The sequence below is a fragment of the Bison bison genome, unplaced genomic scaffold, assembly GCF_000754665.1.
Source record: "Bison bison bison isolate TAMUID 2011002044 unplaced genomic scaffold, Bison_UMD1.0 scf7180017864323, whole genome shotgun sequence".
Lineage (NCBI taxonomy): Eukaryota > Metazoa > Chordata > Mammalia > Artiodactyla > Bovidae > Bison > Bison bison.
This window is the reverse complement of record NW_011494895.1, coordinates 3,319,130-3,331,931: the sequence shown is the minus strand read 5'-3', so window position 1 is coordinate 3,331,931 and position 12,802 is coordinate 3,319,130. Positions and strand designations below refer to the sequence as shown.

At 47.4% G+C, this 12,802-nt stretch overlaps 1 long non-coding RNA gene across 1 annotated transcript; it reads right to left on the bottom strand.

Moving 5' to 3' along the window:
- Positions 1–1,399: 1,399 nt before the first annotated feature.
- LOC104998131 lies at positions 1,400–12,292 on the bottom strand. The gene is made up of 4 exons (XR_826415.1): positions 11,846–12,292; positions 9,318–9,432; positions 6,101–6,244; positions 1,400–1,615 (listed from the first exon to the last, which is right to left on the bottom strand). It is a non-coding gene; the product is annotated as an uncharacterized LOC104998131 (long non-coding RNA).
- Positions 12,293–12,802: the final 510 nt, after the last annotated feature.

Below are 12,802 nucleotides of genomic sequence, written 5' to 3'. Positions count from 1 at the left end.
ATACCACCTGGGAGGCCCCCTAGGTCCACGATGTTGCTGCAAATGGCATTATTTCATTCATTTTTATGGTTCAATAATATTCCCTTGGTTATGCATTCTTCTTTATCTAGTCCTCTATCGCTGGACATTCTGGTTGCTTCCAGATCTTGGCTGTTGTGAATAGTGCTGCTGTGAACATTATTCATAGTTTTATAATTCAGCAAATGACTTTAGACAGAGATGACTTCAGAAGTCACGTGGTTAGTTCACTCACTGGCATCCTGTTTCAGATTTATACTGCTGTATAACAAAGCTTCCAAAATGTAGTGGCTTAGAACAACAACCTTTCTTAGCTGCTGCAAGTCTGTGGGGGTGACAGGGTTCAGTGGGGTGTCTTCTGCTCCTGTGGGTCCACCAGGGTTGGGACATGCTCCATGGCTTATTCCCATGGCTGCCCATGGGCTGTCAGAGAGAGCCAGCAGGAGTGGGAACCAGACAGTCTTAGTTTCCCTCCTCCTCCTGGCATCTGCAGGGGCTTCTGACAGTGTGTTGATGAGTCCCACAAGACACTGTTCTCAGGGATGAAGACAGAAACCTCAGGTCTTTCAAAGCCCAGCCTGGGAGCATAGACAACATCAACACAGCCATATCTATTGATGGAACTGTGTCACTGGCCAATGCATTCAAGAGAATGGGACATAGACACCATCCTTTGGTGGAAGAAGTGGTAGAAATGTGGGACTGTTTTGATCATCCACAGGCCTTGATGACAGTTTCCTAATGGAAGGCATTTTTTTTCCAAAGTGCTCTAGAAGCTGCTGCTGCTGCTGCTAAGTCGCTTCAGTCGTGTCCGACTCTGTGCGACCCCATACATGGCAGCCCACCAGGCTCCCCTGTTCCTGGGATTCTCCAGGCAAGACACTTCTCAAGTCTGAGCCTGCCAAGTACTCATCAGTGGTCTTGTTAAAATACAGATGCTGATTCAGCAGGACTGGAGGTGAGGTTGAGATTTTGTGTTTCTCTCAAGCTCCCAGGCAGTGTGGATGCTGCAGGTCCATGGACCACACTTCTGATGTGGAAGTGTCAAGAATTGGTGTCCTTAGGTTTAATTTTCATCAGGGGCCCCTGCTGCTGCTGCTGCTGCTGCTAAGTCGCTTCAGTCGTGTCCAACTCTGTGCGACCTCATAGACGGCAGCCCACTAGGCTCCCTTGTCTCTGGGATTCTCCAGGCAAGAACACTGGAGTGGGTTGCCATTTCCTTCTCCAGTGCATGAAAGTGAAAAGTGAAAGTGAAAAGTGAAAGTGAAGTTGCTCAGTCGTGTCCAACTCTTAGCGACCCCATAGACTGCAGCCCACCAGGCTCCTCCATCCCTGGGATTTTCCAGGCAAGAATACTGGAGTGGGGTGCCATTGCCTTCTCCAAGAGGCCCCTGAAAAGCTGTTAAAACACAGATTACTCTCTTCCCTGCCTGCCACCCCCGCCATGGGTTTCTGATCAAGTAGGTCTGTGGGTGTGGGGGGCCTGATGATTTGCATTTCCAATATGTTTCCAGGTGACTCTCATGCTGTGGGTCCGAGGCTTGCTCTTGGAGAACCACTGCTGTAGAAAAATGTTCTCATCAAACCCTGAAAACATCTGGAGGGAAGCAGAAAAGAGCTGTTAGAAACAGAGGCTCAGAAATGCAGCCACCTTGATTTCTACAGATTATACTTATGAGACACTGCAACATAGAAACTTCAGTCATTGCTGGCAATTTACAGGAAGAACATGTAACTGTCAGGTGGAAAAAAACTTGCACAGATTCTAAGCATATTTTAAAAAGTGGTTTATACTCATTGCACATTCAATTAAAATTCTTAACAATTAGCCCTACCATCTTCACCAACCTCACTGAAGTCCCTTCAGACCCTGGTCCTCTTCTACTCCTTCAAGTCAATTCGGCAAAAATGTATTGATCTCTCATCAAGGGCAAAGAGCTGTACTGGAGATGGGGGGCATATTGGGAAAACCCAGCGGGCACTCACTCTGCAGAGTTTTATGCTTTGGTCAGAAGATGAATGAAATGAAAACCCTAAATCAGTTCATTCAGGGTTTAGTATTGCAAGGCTTACTCAGTAATTCAGAGATAGAAATGAAACCTGTATGATTTGGGAGGAATTCAGTGATAGGTAGAATCAAGGAACAAGGATCATGAAAGTACTCTATAAAAAAGGGTCCTTTTAGGGACTTCCCTGGTGGTCCAGTGGTTAAGACTCTGCGCTTCCAGTGCTGGGGTTGAGAGTTTGATCCCTGGTGAGGGAACCAAGATTCCACATGCAGCTGGCCAAAAGATAAGAAATAAATCAAAAGGGTCCTTTTAGAAGAGTTAGGGGATGCATTAAGATTTTGCCAGGAGAGGCTGGTAGGCGGGAACAGGAGTTACATGGCAGCCTGAGCAAGAGGTGGAAGACCAGGCTAAGAAGACAGTGAACGGTCCAGGGATACAGGGCACGTGCTGGGACTAGAGGGAGACGTGTGGAAGGGGAGGATGCTGTGATCAACTGCAGGGCCCCAAGTGCCGAGGTAAGGAGCCCTTCTTCCATGTGGAAGATGACGGCAGAACTATTGGAGGTGTCAGAGCATGGGATAGCATGACTTGAGCCCTGCTTTAGAGACCTGGCGATCTTTGGTAGGGTGGCTTTTGAGGGATGTCAAGTGGGAGACTGACCTGGGGATTATTGCAGTGATTCACACGAGGCAACAATGAGGGTTTTAAAATCCCACTAGACCCCAAACTCCCCTCCATTTGTGGTTAGCAGATGCACACTATTCTATATTACATATCATAGATATGGATGCAAAACAAAGTCCTATTGTACAGCACAAGGAACTATATTCAGTATCCTGTGATAAACCGTAATGGAAAATATGGAAAATGTATATACATATAACTGAGCCACTTTGCTGTACAGCAGAAACTCCGTGATGGCTCAAATGGTGACGAATCCACCAGCAATGTAGAAGACGCAGGTTTGATCCCTGGGTTGGGAAGATGCCCTGGACAAGGACATGGCAACCCACTCCAGTATGCTTGCCTGGAGAATCCCACGGGCAGAGGAGCCTGGTGGGCTACAGCCCATGTGGTCACAAGACTCAGACATAAATAAGCATGCATGCCAAGCCAAATGCCAAAAAACCAACACAACATTGTCAATCCACTCTACGTCACTCAGTTCAGTTCAGTCGCTCAGTTGTGTCTGACTCTTTGAGACCCCATGGGCTGCAGCACGTCAGGCCTCCCTGTCCATCGTCAACTCCCTGAGTTTACTCAAACTCATGTCCATTGAGTCGGTAATGCCATCCAACCATCTCATCCTCTGTCGTCCCCTTCTCCTCCTGCCTTTAATCTTCCCAGCATCAGGGTCTTTTCCAACAAGACAGTTCTTCGCATCAGGTGGCCAAAGTATTGGAGCTTCAGCTTCAGCACCAGTCCTTCCAATGAATATTCAGGACTGATTTCCTTCAGAATGGACTGGTTTGATCTCCTTGCAGTCCAAGGGACTCTCAAGAGTCTTCTCCAACACCACAGTTCAAAAGCATCAATTCTTCGGTGCTCAGCTTTCTCTATAGTCCAGCTCTCACATCCATACATGACTACTGGAAAAACCATAGCTTTGACTAGCTGGACCTTTATCACCAAAGTAATGTCTCTGCTTTTTAATATGCTGTCTAGGTTGGTCATAAATTTTCTTCCAAGGAGCAAGTGTTTTTTAATTTCATGGCTGCAGTCACCATCTGCAGTGATTTTGGAGCCCCCAAAAATAAAGTCTGACACTGTTTCCACATCTATTTGCCATGAAATGATGGGACCATATGCCATGATCTTAGTTTTCTGAATGTTGAGTTTGAAGCCAGCTTTTTCACTCTCCTCTTTAATCAAGAGGCTCTTTAGTTCTTTTTCGCTTTCTGCAATAAGGGTGGTGTCATCTGCGTATCTGAGGTTATTGATATTTCTCCCAGCAATCTTGATTCCAGCTTGTGCTTCATCCATCCCAGCATTTCTCATGATGTACTCTGCATATAAGTTAAATAAGCAGGGTGACAATATACAGCCTTTACGTACTCCTTTCCCGATTTGAAACCTGTCTGTTGTTCCATGTCCAGTTCTAACTGTTGCTTCTTGACCTGCGTACAGATTTCTCAGGAGGCAGGTCAGGTGGTCTAGTATTCTCATCTCTCAAAGAATTTTCCACAGTTTATTGTGATCCACACAGTCTAAGTCTTTGGCATAGTCAATAACACAGAAGTAGATGTTTATATGTCAATAAAATTTTAAAAAATATCCCCCCTGGAAGCACAGTTACGGTGACTGTGATGCTTCTGTGGGTGTGGGAACAGCTGTTGGACGTGGGGGCTGTGCAGAGTGTGCTGCTGCTGCTGCTGCAGAGTGTGATGATGGTAAAAATAATTGATTGCAAAGGTTTCCGGTTACGGGATACTTTTCACACAAATGATCTGAGAACGGCTATGAGAAGGCGGTTGTAATACTATCCCCATTTTACAAATGCATCACCAGGAGGCTTGGCAAGGCCCAGGCAGTGTATGGCAGAGGTGGGAGCCAGACGCTGGGGCTCTGAGGAGCAAGGCGGGAGACTGCAAGCGGGAAGTGGTACCCGGGGCATGTGCGCTGTCTGCGCTGGAGCCGAACCTCCTGTGCTCGCCCTGTCCTTACAGTGCAGGGCGAGTTCTTAGACCGTCTTCCAAAGCCATGCACAAACTAGATGGAACCGCATCCCCCTAATTTGCTCTTTTTTTCTGCCCTTTTAAATTAAACTGTCCATGGGGAAGTCTTAGTGATGTCACACCGTAATGCCTTCTGAGCCAACATTTAGTTGATCATTACTTTCCTTTCCCTGTCAAACTTCTCTTTTCTCCTTTCTCTACTTGCTCCTCACTCTCCCAGCTTCATCTCAGCCCTCCTGAGGAATCTGTTAGTCCCCATGTTGACACGAATCCTTGCCAGGCGTTTGCTGCTGGAATCAGGCTCCTCACCAATTTGGCCTCGAGTCATGGGAGCGCCGACGGCTGCAGCAGCGCCATCTGGTGGCTCCCAGGAATATGGTGGGGGCAGACCCTCCTCAGGGGCTGAGGATAGTGGGGGGAGCAGAGAGACCCCCTTAAAAACTCAGGCTGTTTCCCTTACGTTTTAAAATCTTTTTGGAAAAATGCATTTTATTTTTTAGAGGAGTTTTGGTTTCAAAATTGAGGGGAAAGTACAGAGATTTCCCATATGCCCCCTGCCCCCACTCAGGCACAGCCTCCTGGTGATCAACTTCCTCGAGCAGGTGGTGCGCCTGTTACAACTGAGGGACCTAGGTCATCATCACCCGACGTCTGCACTGGACATTAGGACTCACTCTTGATGTTGTACACTCTGTGGGTTTGGACAAAGTTATCATGATATGCATCTGTCATTGTAACATTGTATTACTGCCCTAAAATCCTCTCTGCTCCACCAATTCATCTCTCTCCTCACCAGCCCCTGACAACCACTGATCCTTTGCCTGTCTGTATAGTTTTGCCTTTTCCAGAATGCCACATGGTGGTAATCATATAGTGTGCATCCTTTACAGATTGGCTTCTTAAGTTTCCTCCATGTCTTCTCTTGGCTGATGGCTCGTTTCTTTCTAATGCTGAATAATACTCCATTGTCTGGATGCACCACAGTTTATTTATCCCGGTAGCTTCCAAGTTTTGGCAGTTATGGATAAAGCTGCTATAAACATCTGTGTGCTGGTTTCTGTGTGGACAGAAGTTTTCAGCTTATTTGAGTAAATACCAAGGAATGTAATTACTGGATTGTGTGGTAGGGGTATGTTTAGTTTTGTAAGAAACTGCCAAGCTGTCTTCTAAAGTGGCTGTATCATTTTGAATCCCCACCAGCCACAAATGAGAATTCCTGTCTCTCCACATCCTCACCAGCACTTGATGTTGCCAGTGTTCTGGGTTTGGGCCATTTTAATGTGACGGTCTTTTGTGCTAATTTTTAAACCATAAACACAGAATTTCTCTGCTCACTATTTGTGTTATTGGAGAAAAGGAAGGGAATAAGTAGTGCTTTTTAAGGAAGGAGTTTCTCACCTGGGGACGATACTGATAACATCAGAGTCTGAACTGGAGACAGGTCCTTGCTCTGTCTTTATGATGTGCAGACTCATGAGAGCTATGGTTTTTCTGTGCAACGTCACTCAGTGTCTTCTTTACGTGTAACACCTGCCATGGGGACTCCAAAGATCGGAAGGATAGAAGAGAGAGGCATCAGTCTTTTCTTCCTAAGCTGAGCTACCCAGCTCCATGCTGATCAGACTGGGTTTTATCTTGTTGCTTCCAGGGAAGCACCTAAGAAAGTGCCCATCTTGGAGATTTTAAATGTAGTGTCACACATAGAGGCAGAAAGGTAGCTGCCATTTATATAAGCATGTAGATGACTGATTGCAATTCATACTAGCATGTAGATGGTTGATACAGAAAAGGGGTTTCATAGGAACATCTAGAGAGCTGGGCTCCTGACATAGAGAGGGATTGGAGGCAGAGATGTGTTGACAGAGATGGAATGAAATGGGCTCAAGGTAAAAAGGAAAATGAAGGCAGATACAGCCTCAGTGACTGTCAATTTCATTTTTCCTGATGACAAGGACCTAATTTTTCCTGACTGCAAGGACCTAATTCCAGATCTCCCTTTTCTTTTCTCACCTCACCTGCAACATCTGCTCCACCCTAATGTCTTTCCTCCCTACCCATCCCCACACCATGTCTGCCAAAGACCCATCCTATCAATTCTTGAAAGCTCGATTGCCTTCCCTGGGCAGCGCATCAGACTGTATTGGTTTCCTTCTCTGAATCTCTAGAGCTTTCTGAATTAGAAACGTTTGTGCCTCAACTTACGTTATTCTTTCTGGAATTCTTTGCTCCTCTTTCGCTGCCTGGTGAAATCTTACTCAGCTTGAAATGCACACCTAGTGTGCCCTGTCCTGTGTAAAAGCCTTACTCCATCCCTTAAGGCAGAAGAATGTGCTTTCTGCTTGAGCCCTTCAGTCGCACCATCGTTATATAGTGATGTGCTGGCAAACCACCTCAAACATACACACATACAAAAGCACACCGCAGAAACCAAAGCAGCAATAACAAAACCCGGGCCTGAAGTGGTTGCCCATTTCTGTAGTAAATTCTCCCACATGACTGATTTCAAGCTGCCCCGGTGACATCTTCTGAACGCGGAGTTGGGAAGAGATGTAACCATTGTTACCTAGACTGTCAGTCTTTAGGACACGGAGGCGGGGAGCACATCTTTTTCTCTTTGGTGACTTGTGTCTGGTCCTATGTTCGGCATCCAGCCGGCACTCAATGTATATCTGCTACTAGATATTTATTAGGTGAAAAACTGGGGGTCACTATATCTCTCCGTGGACTGGCTGGATGGCTGAATCTTTGGAGCGGGAGATCAGTTGCTGCAATTGCCCTGTAGCAGTTGTCATGCAGAGAGGGCACCCGAAGGAAAGCCGCTTGCTCCATGGGGAGCATGACAGCTGTGCTACACGTGCCTGTCTTTGTTCTGGAAGCAGGGGCAGGGGTCTGCAGACTTCCATCAGTGTATCAGGACCGCCCCCCCCCGACCCCACCCAGTTTGCTTCTCAGGGTCTAAGCTGAACATCCATCTGAAACAGTTTCACCTGACACCAAGAGTGTAGGGGGTCCCATTGGCACTTTGGAAGGTTGTGCAAGACGAGGGGACCAGAAGGCAGTGGCCGTTGCTGCAGAAATGAGTTGCCTAAAAACACATTAGGGTACAACTAGCTTTCGCTCTCCCAGAAGTTGATGTGACACTATTACCCCGCAGTGCACCTTTTTCATGGGAAGCTCCCGGGAAATGGCACACAGGCCTGATGCCAGCACTTGCGGGCATGAGGGGGAAGGGCAGTGGCCTGGCCCACAGGGAGGTCTGCACAGCGGAAGCCCACGGTGTCCTGCCCGCGCCTTCATTTCTGTCCATTCCTGTTTGGCTCTGGCTCAGGGCTTGGAGCTGGGACTATGGGTTCATGGTCCTTGGCAGCTGAGCAGATATTAAACAAGGAGACACTTCTCCCCACGCATGTGCCTTTGTCTGAAGCTCCACTGAGGGCAAGGTGGCCTCGGGCTGTTGTTTTTTCTTCCCAGGCACTTAGATTGGAAAGGACTTGGTCAGAATTTGTCACCAGGGACAAGGGACTGCTTTGGACAAATGGGCTCCAAAAGGATGAGGCTGACATTCTAGCAGGTGAGGTGAGACAAGAGAGACCTAGAATTAGGTCCTTGTAACTTGTCATCAGGCAAAATGAACCTGATGGTCACTGAGGCTGTGTCTGCCTCGTTTTCCTTTTACCTTGAGCCCCTTTCCCTCCATCTCTGCCAACATGTTTTTCTCCTCTGGCTTCAGTCTCTCCTTATTTCAGGAGCCCAGTCTTCTCCAGATGTTCCCAAGAAATTTCCTTTCTCTATTAACCATTCTACAGGCTAGTATGAATTACTATCAATTATCTACTTGTTAGTATGAATTGCAATCAATCATCTACATGCTAGTATGAATTTCAGCCAACTATCTACATGCTAGTGTGAATTACAATCAATCATCCACATGCTAGGATGAATTGCAGTCAATAATCTACATGTTAGTATGAATTGCAGCTAATAGTATACCTCCATATATAACACTACATCCAAGCTGGGCACTTTCCCAAGTGCTACTCTGGAAACAAGATAAAGCCCAGCCATATGTAGGTTCTCTGACCGTGTCCCTATCTAAACACAAAAGGTAGGAAGCAGCTATTTCCAGGTGGCCATGTTAGACCCTATAAGAAGATACGTTATTCTCCATCTCCTCCCCCTTGAAGCTCAATAAACACCAGCATCTCCTTTCTTAAACCTTTGAGAGTCTGAAGACTGGGGAGCTGGAATTTTTGCACAGACATCTCTGCAGCTAGAACTAAGTTTCTAAAAATGTGGCATGTTATGTAATCCAGGGGAAGGGATGGAAAAGTACCAGCTGGGGTGAGGCTGGAGACTTTCCTGCTTCTGACTCACTCCAGGCAAAAGCGCTTGTATTGAGATGCATCTCAGAGAAGCCAAACAAAACCCATTCATTCTGCAGGGTGACTGTAGGGGGGACTGGACTGCCACTAGGGGACGGAGCCCCCAGGCACCACTGTGGACAGTTACGAGGATTTTTCCTGTGGCTCTCAAGGCCTGCTCCCAGGGCCTCCTGCCCCCTTGCAGGGTCAGCGCCCCCCACCCCTACCAGCCAGACTGCCTCCAACAGCCCCACCTACTGCCCTGTCAGTCCTTCCTTCTCCTGTGGCCTCAGGCTCTGCTCCGGGTCATGCTCGCCATGTGTTGTCATTCATTAAACATTTGGATGGTTCGCTGCCAGTGTGTCAGCTCTGCAAATAGAGAGCACCTTTAAAAAAATATTGTTTTAACTCAGAACAGTGCATAGGTACTCCTGCAGCAACATCACCAAGAATCAAGCATTGTTTAATAAGACCCGTGTCTCATATTAATTTATAACAAATTCTTTAAAAAAATTTTTCTATTTGGCCGTGCAGGGTCTTAGTCGCAACATGAGAAATCTTTAGCTGCAGCATGGGGGATCTAGTTCCCTGACCAGGGATCGAATCCGGGCCCCCTGCATTGGGAGTGGAGAGTCTTAGCCACTGGACCACCAGGGAAGTCCCCTATAACAGAAATTCTTAACTCTTACGATAGCTACAGAGACTGTTGAGTGTTCTTTTGATCTGGAGATCTATTGAGAATAATGCAAAAGTTTGCCTTGTTCACCTGTAAGGAAATCTTAAGTTTTACCCTGGGTGAGGGTCTCTTTCCTTCCAGTTTGGCAATGCCATTTATAGCTGGTACTATATTTAGTACTTGCAAAACGGGACATACCTTACATGGAAGCGAATGACATTTTAGTGGCCAACCCTCTGAGTTGACATTTCCTGGATGGGATGGACTTGCACCTCCTGGATTTTAGCATTCTGACCCTCTCTGATGACTCCTGAATCTCAGAGCAGGGTGGGCTCCCTCTCCACAGTCTCTGCACTGTGTATCACATCCTGCCCTGTCCCTCCCACATGGCTCACAACTTGGTCCAGGCAGCCCAAGCGTCTCCTTCCTGTTTTCTTTGATCTTCAGTTCTTTCATTTTGGTTGTGGTATTTTTCTCATAGTGAACTGGTATCCAGAACTAGCAGAATCCCAGTTATTTTAAGATGAAGCCTTCATGGACACACATTTGAGGGGTAGCCCGCTTAAAGCACCAGAGTCTCCCTGGAGGGTTTCAACACCACCGTTCGGTCTGTTTTATAGATAGACAACCTGTCAGCTAGAAGGTAGGCGGCTCCTATGTTTCTGTGGGAGAAGCCAGTCCAGGTAACCAGACTCTAGTCATACAGCCATGAGAGTCACTAGAATCAAAGGAAATTCTGCGTTGTGATTGCCAAACTACATGGACCCTGGTTAGAATGTGTTTTACTCTGTCTGAAAGAAGAGCAGTGGTAAGCTCTATGCCCCTCAATTTTAAACCCGAGGAGTTCTTGATTTTTTAAAATCGGAGTAACGGACTTTGAAACGAAGTGCTTTCTTTGGCTCGGTCATGGTAAAATAGAATCATGGGATGCCAGCGCTGTGGGAATCTGTTCTCACTCCCTTCTTTACAGAGCAGGATGCCGTCGGGTACCGCCCACGACACACAGCTGTTAGTGCCCAGGCAGGACTAGAAGCCAACCACCCTGACGTGTAAATTCCCCCCACCCCATATCCACATTCTCAGGAGACTTGATGTAATGAAGTGTTTTGAATTTGACATGTCATTGCCTAAGCCATCTGCTTTGAATTATGTATTAAAAAAAAAAAAAGCATCATATGGCTTTTGTAAATACCCCCAACAGGAATGTAGAGGTTCTGGGCTTGGGGAGAGAGATGATGCTGGCCATTCTAGTTTCCGTAAAAGATTATCGGGGCCCATAGTCTGACCATGGGTGCTTTGCCTCTGGATGGAATATTCGGTTTTTGGCTCTGCACGTGTTGGATTAAGGGAAGTGTGGAGGGTTAATCGGGAAGGTGGGGCTGACCTTGTGGGATGACTCCTATCCAGAAGGTGTGAAACTGGAACAGATTCTACCCGAGCTGATTTGGGAAGGGATTATAGCAACGCTGAAGCTCAAGGAGGGTAATAATGACACAGCGTGCATTTTGAGTTTGGCTATTTGAACTGTAAAAAGGGAAACTCGTGACTCCAAAGGAATGCACTGGTCTGAATGCAGACATGCACCTCGCCAGTCTCCCTGGCCCCACCTGCCTTCCCCGGACTCTCAGCTGGGGGGCGCTGCAGCCTCTCTGGCTCCTAATCCCCCTCCCCAGTCCCTGCTGCTCATGGTGGCCCTGGCTGCTCCCACCACATCCAGATCAGACGAAGGGCTGCACTGTGTGGTGTGGGTTCCCAGATGCTAACGGGGGGATCAACCAGAAGTGCAGGTGAGTTCACGCTCCAGGGGGTGAAGACAGCCCCAGGTGGGGCAGAGAAGGAGGCTTGATGCCGGTGTAGTGAGCCCTGACCCTTGAGACGGGGACGTGCCGCAGCTGCCGTGTGAATTCCTCTCCCTCCCTCCCCAGCTCCCTCCTTCCCTGCCTTTGATGCCCTCTGACCTCCCCTGATAGGTCCCACTGACAGAACCACCAGCTGTGTTTTCTTTGGAGGCGCTGATGCTGAATAGCGCGCCCTTTGTGTGGATCTGCTTCTCCCGCCCTGTTACTTCCCTTCCCCTCCCCCTTGCTGCCCTGGGATGGCACCTACCTGTCCATAAAGTGTCCCAGGTAAGATCTGACTCAGGTGGTGTTTTTGAGGCAGCGCAGGCCAGATGGGCGTTGACTATAAAGTTGCTCCAGTTTGTAAGTGTAGCCAGGAGGCTATGATCACATCACACCCAATTTCTCTAACTCAGTTTGCTCATGAACATCTGAAGCGACCTAGAGGGTGAACACTCTGTGTTTCCTTAACGTGGTGTCTCTGCTTCTCCATCTGTGTTTGGTTTGGCTGTTTCTTCTTCCCTGACTAGTCAATTATTTCCATATTCTTCATTCTGGATCTCCTAAAGAGCCAGGCTAATGGGTTTAACCAATGGCTATCACTCTTCTTGGATAAATATTTTGTATGGAGTCAAGTCACTTCCCTGGTTGCTGGCCAGGGAACAGCAGGATGATCCTTGGGTTTGCAGCTCTCTCGGGCAAGATGACAGCTGGTCCTGCTCCTTAAACTAGACTCACAGGTTTAGAGAAAAACTAGTGGTTACTCGGGCAGAGGAGCAATAGAGGGCTAACAGAGTAAGAGGTGCAAACTGTTAATGGAGGGGCAAACTCTTATGTATGGAATGAGCTACAAGGATAGGGCTTCCTAGGTGGCTCAGTGATAAAGAACCCACCTGTCAATGCAGGAGATGCGGGTTTGATTCCTGGGTTGGGAAGATCCCTTGGAGAAGGAAATGGCAACCCACTCTGGTATGCTTACCTGGGAAATTCCATGTACAGAGGAGTCTGATGGGCTACAGTCCCTGGGTCACAAGTAGTCAGACACAACTGAGCAACTGAGCATGCATCATGCAAGGTACAAGGATGTATTGAACAACATAGGGAATAGAGCCAATATTTCATAATAACTATAGAGTATAACCTTTAAAAATTGTGAATCACTATATTGTACACCTGTAACGTATATACTCTTGTACAGCAACTATGTGTGTGTTAGTAGCTCAGT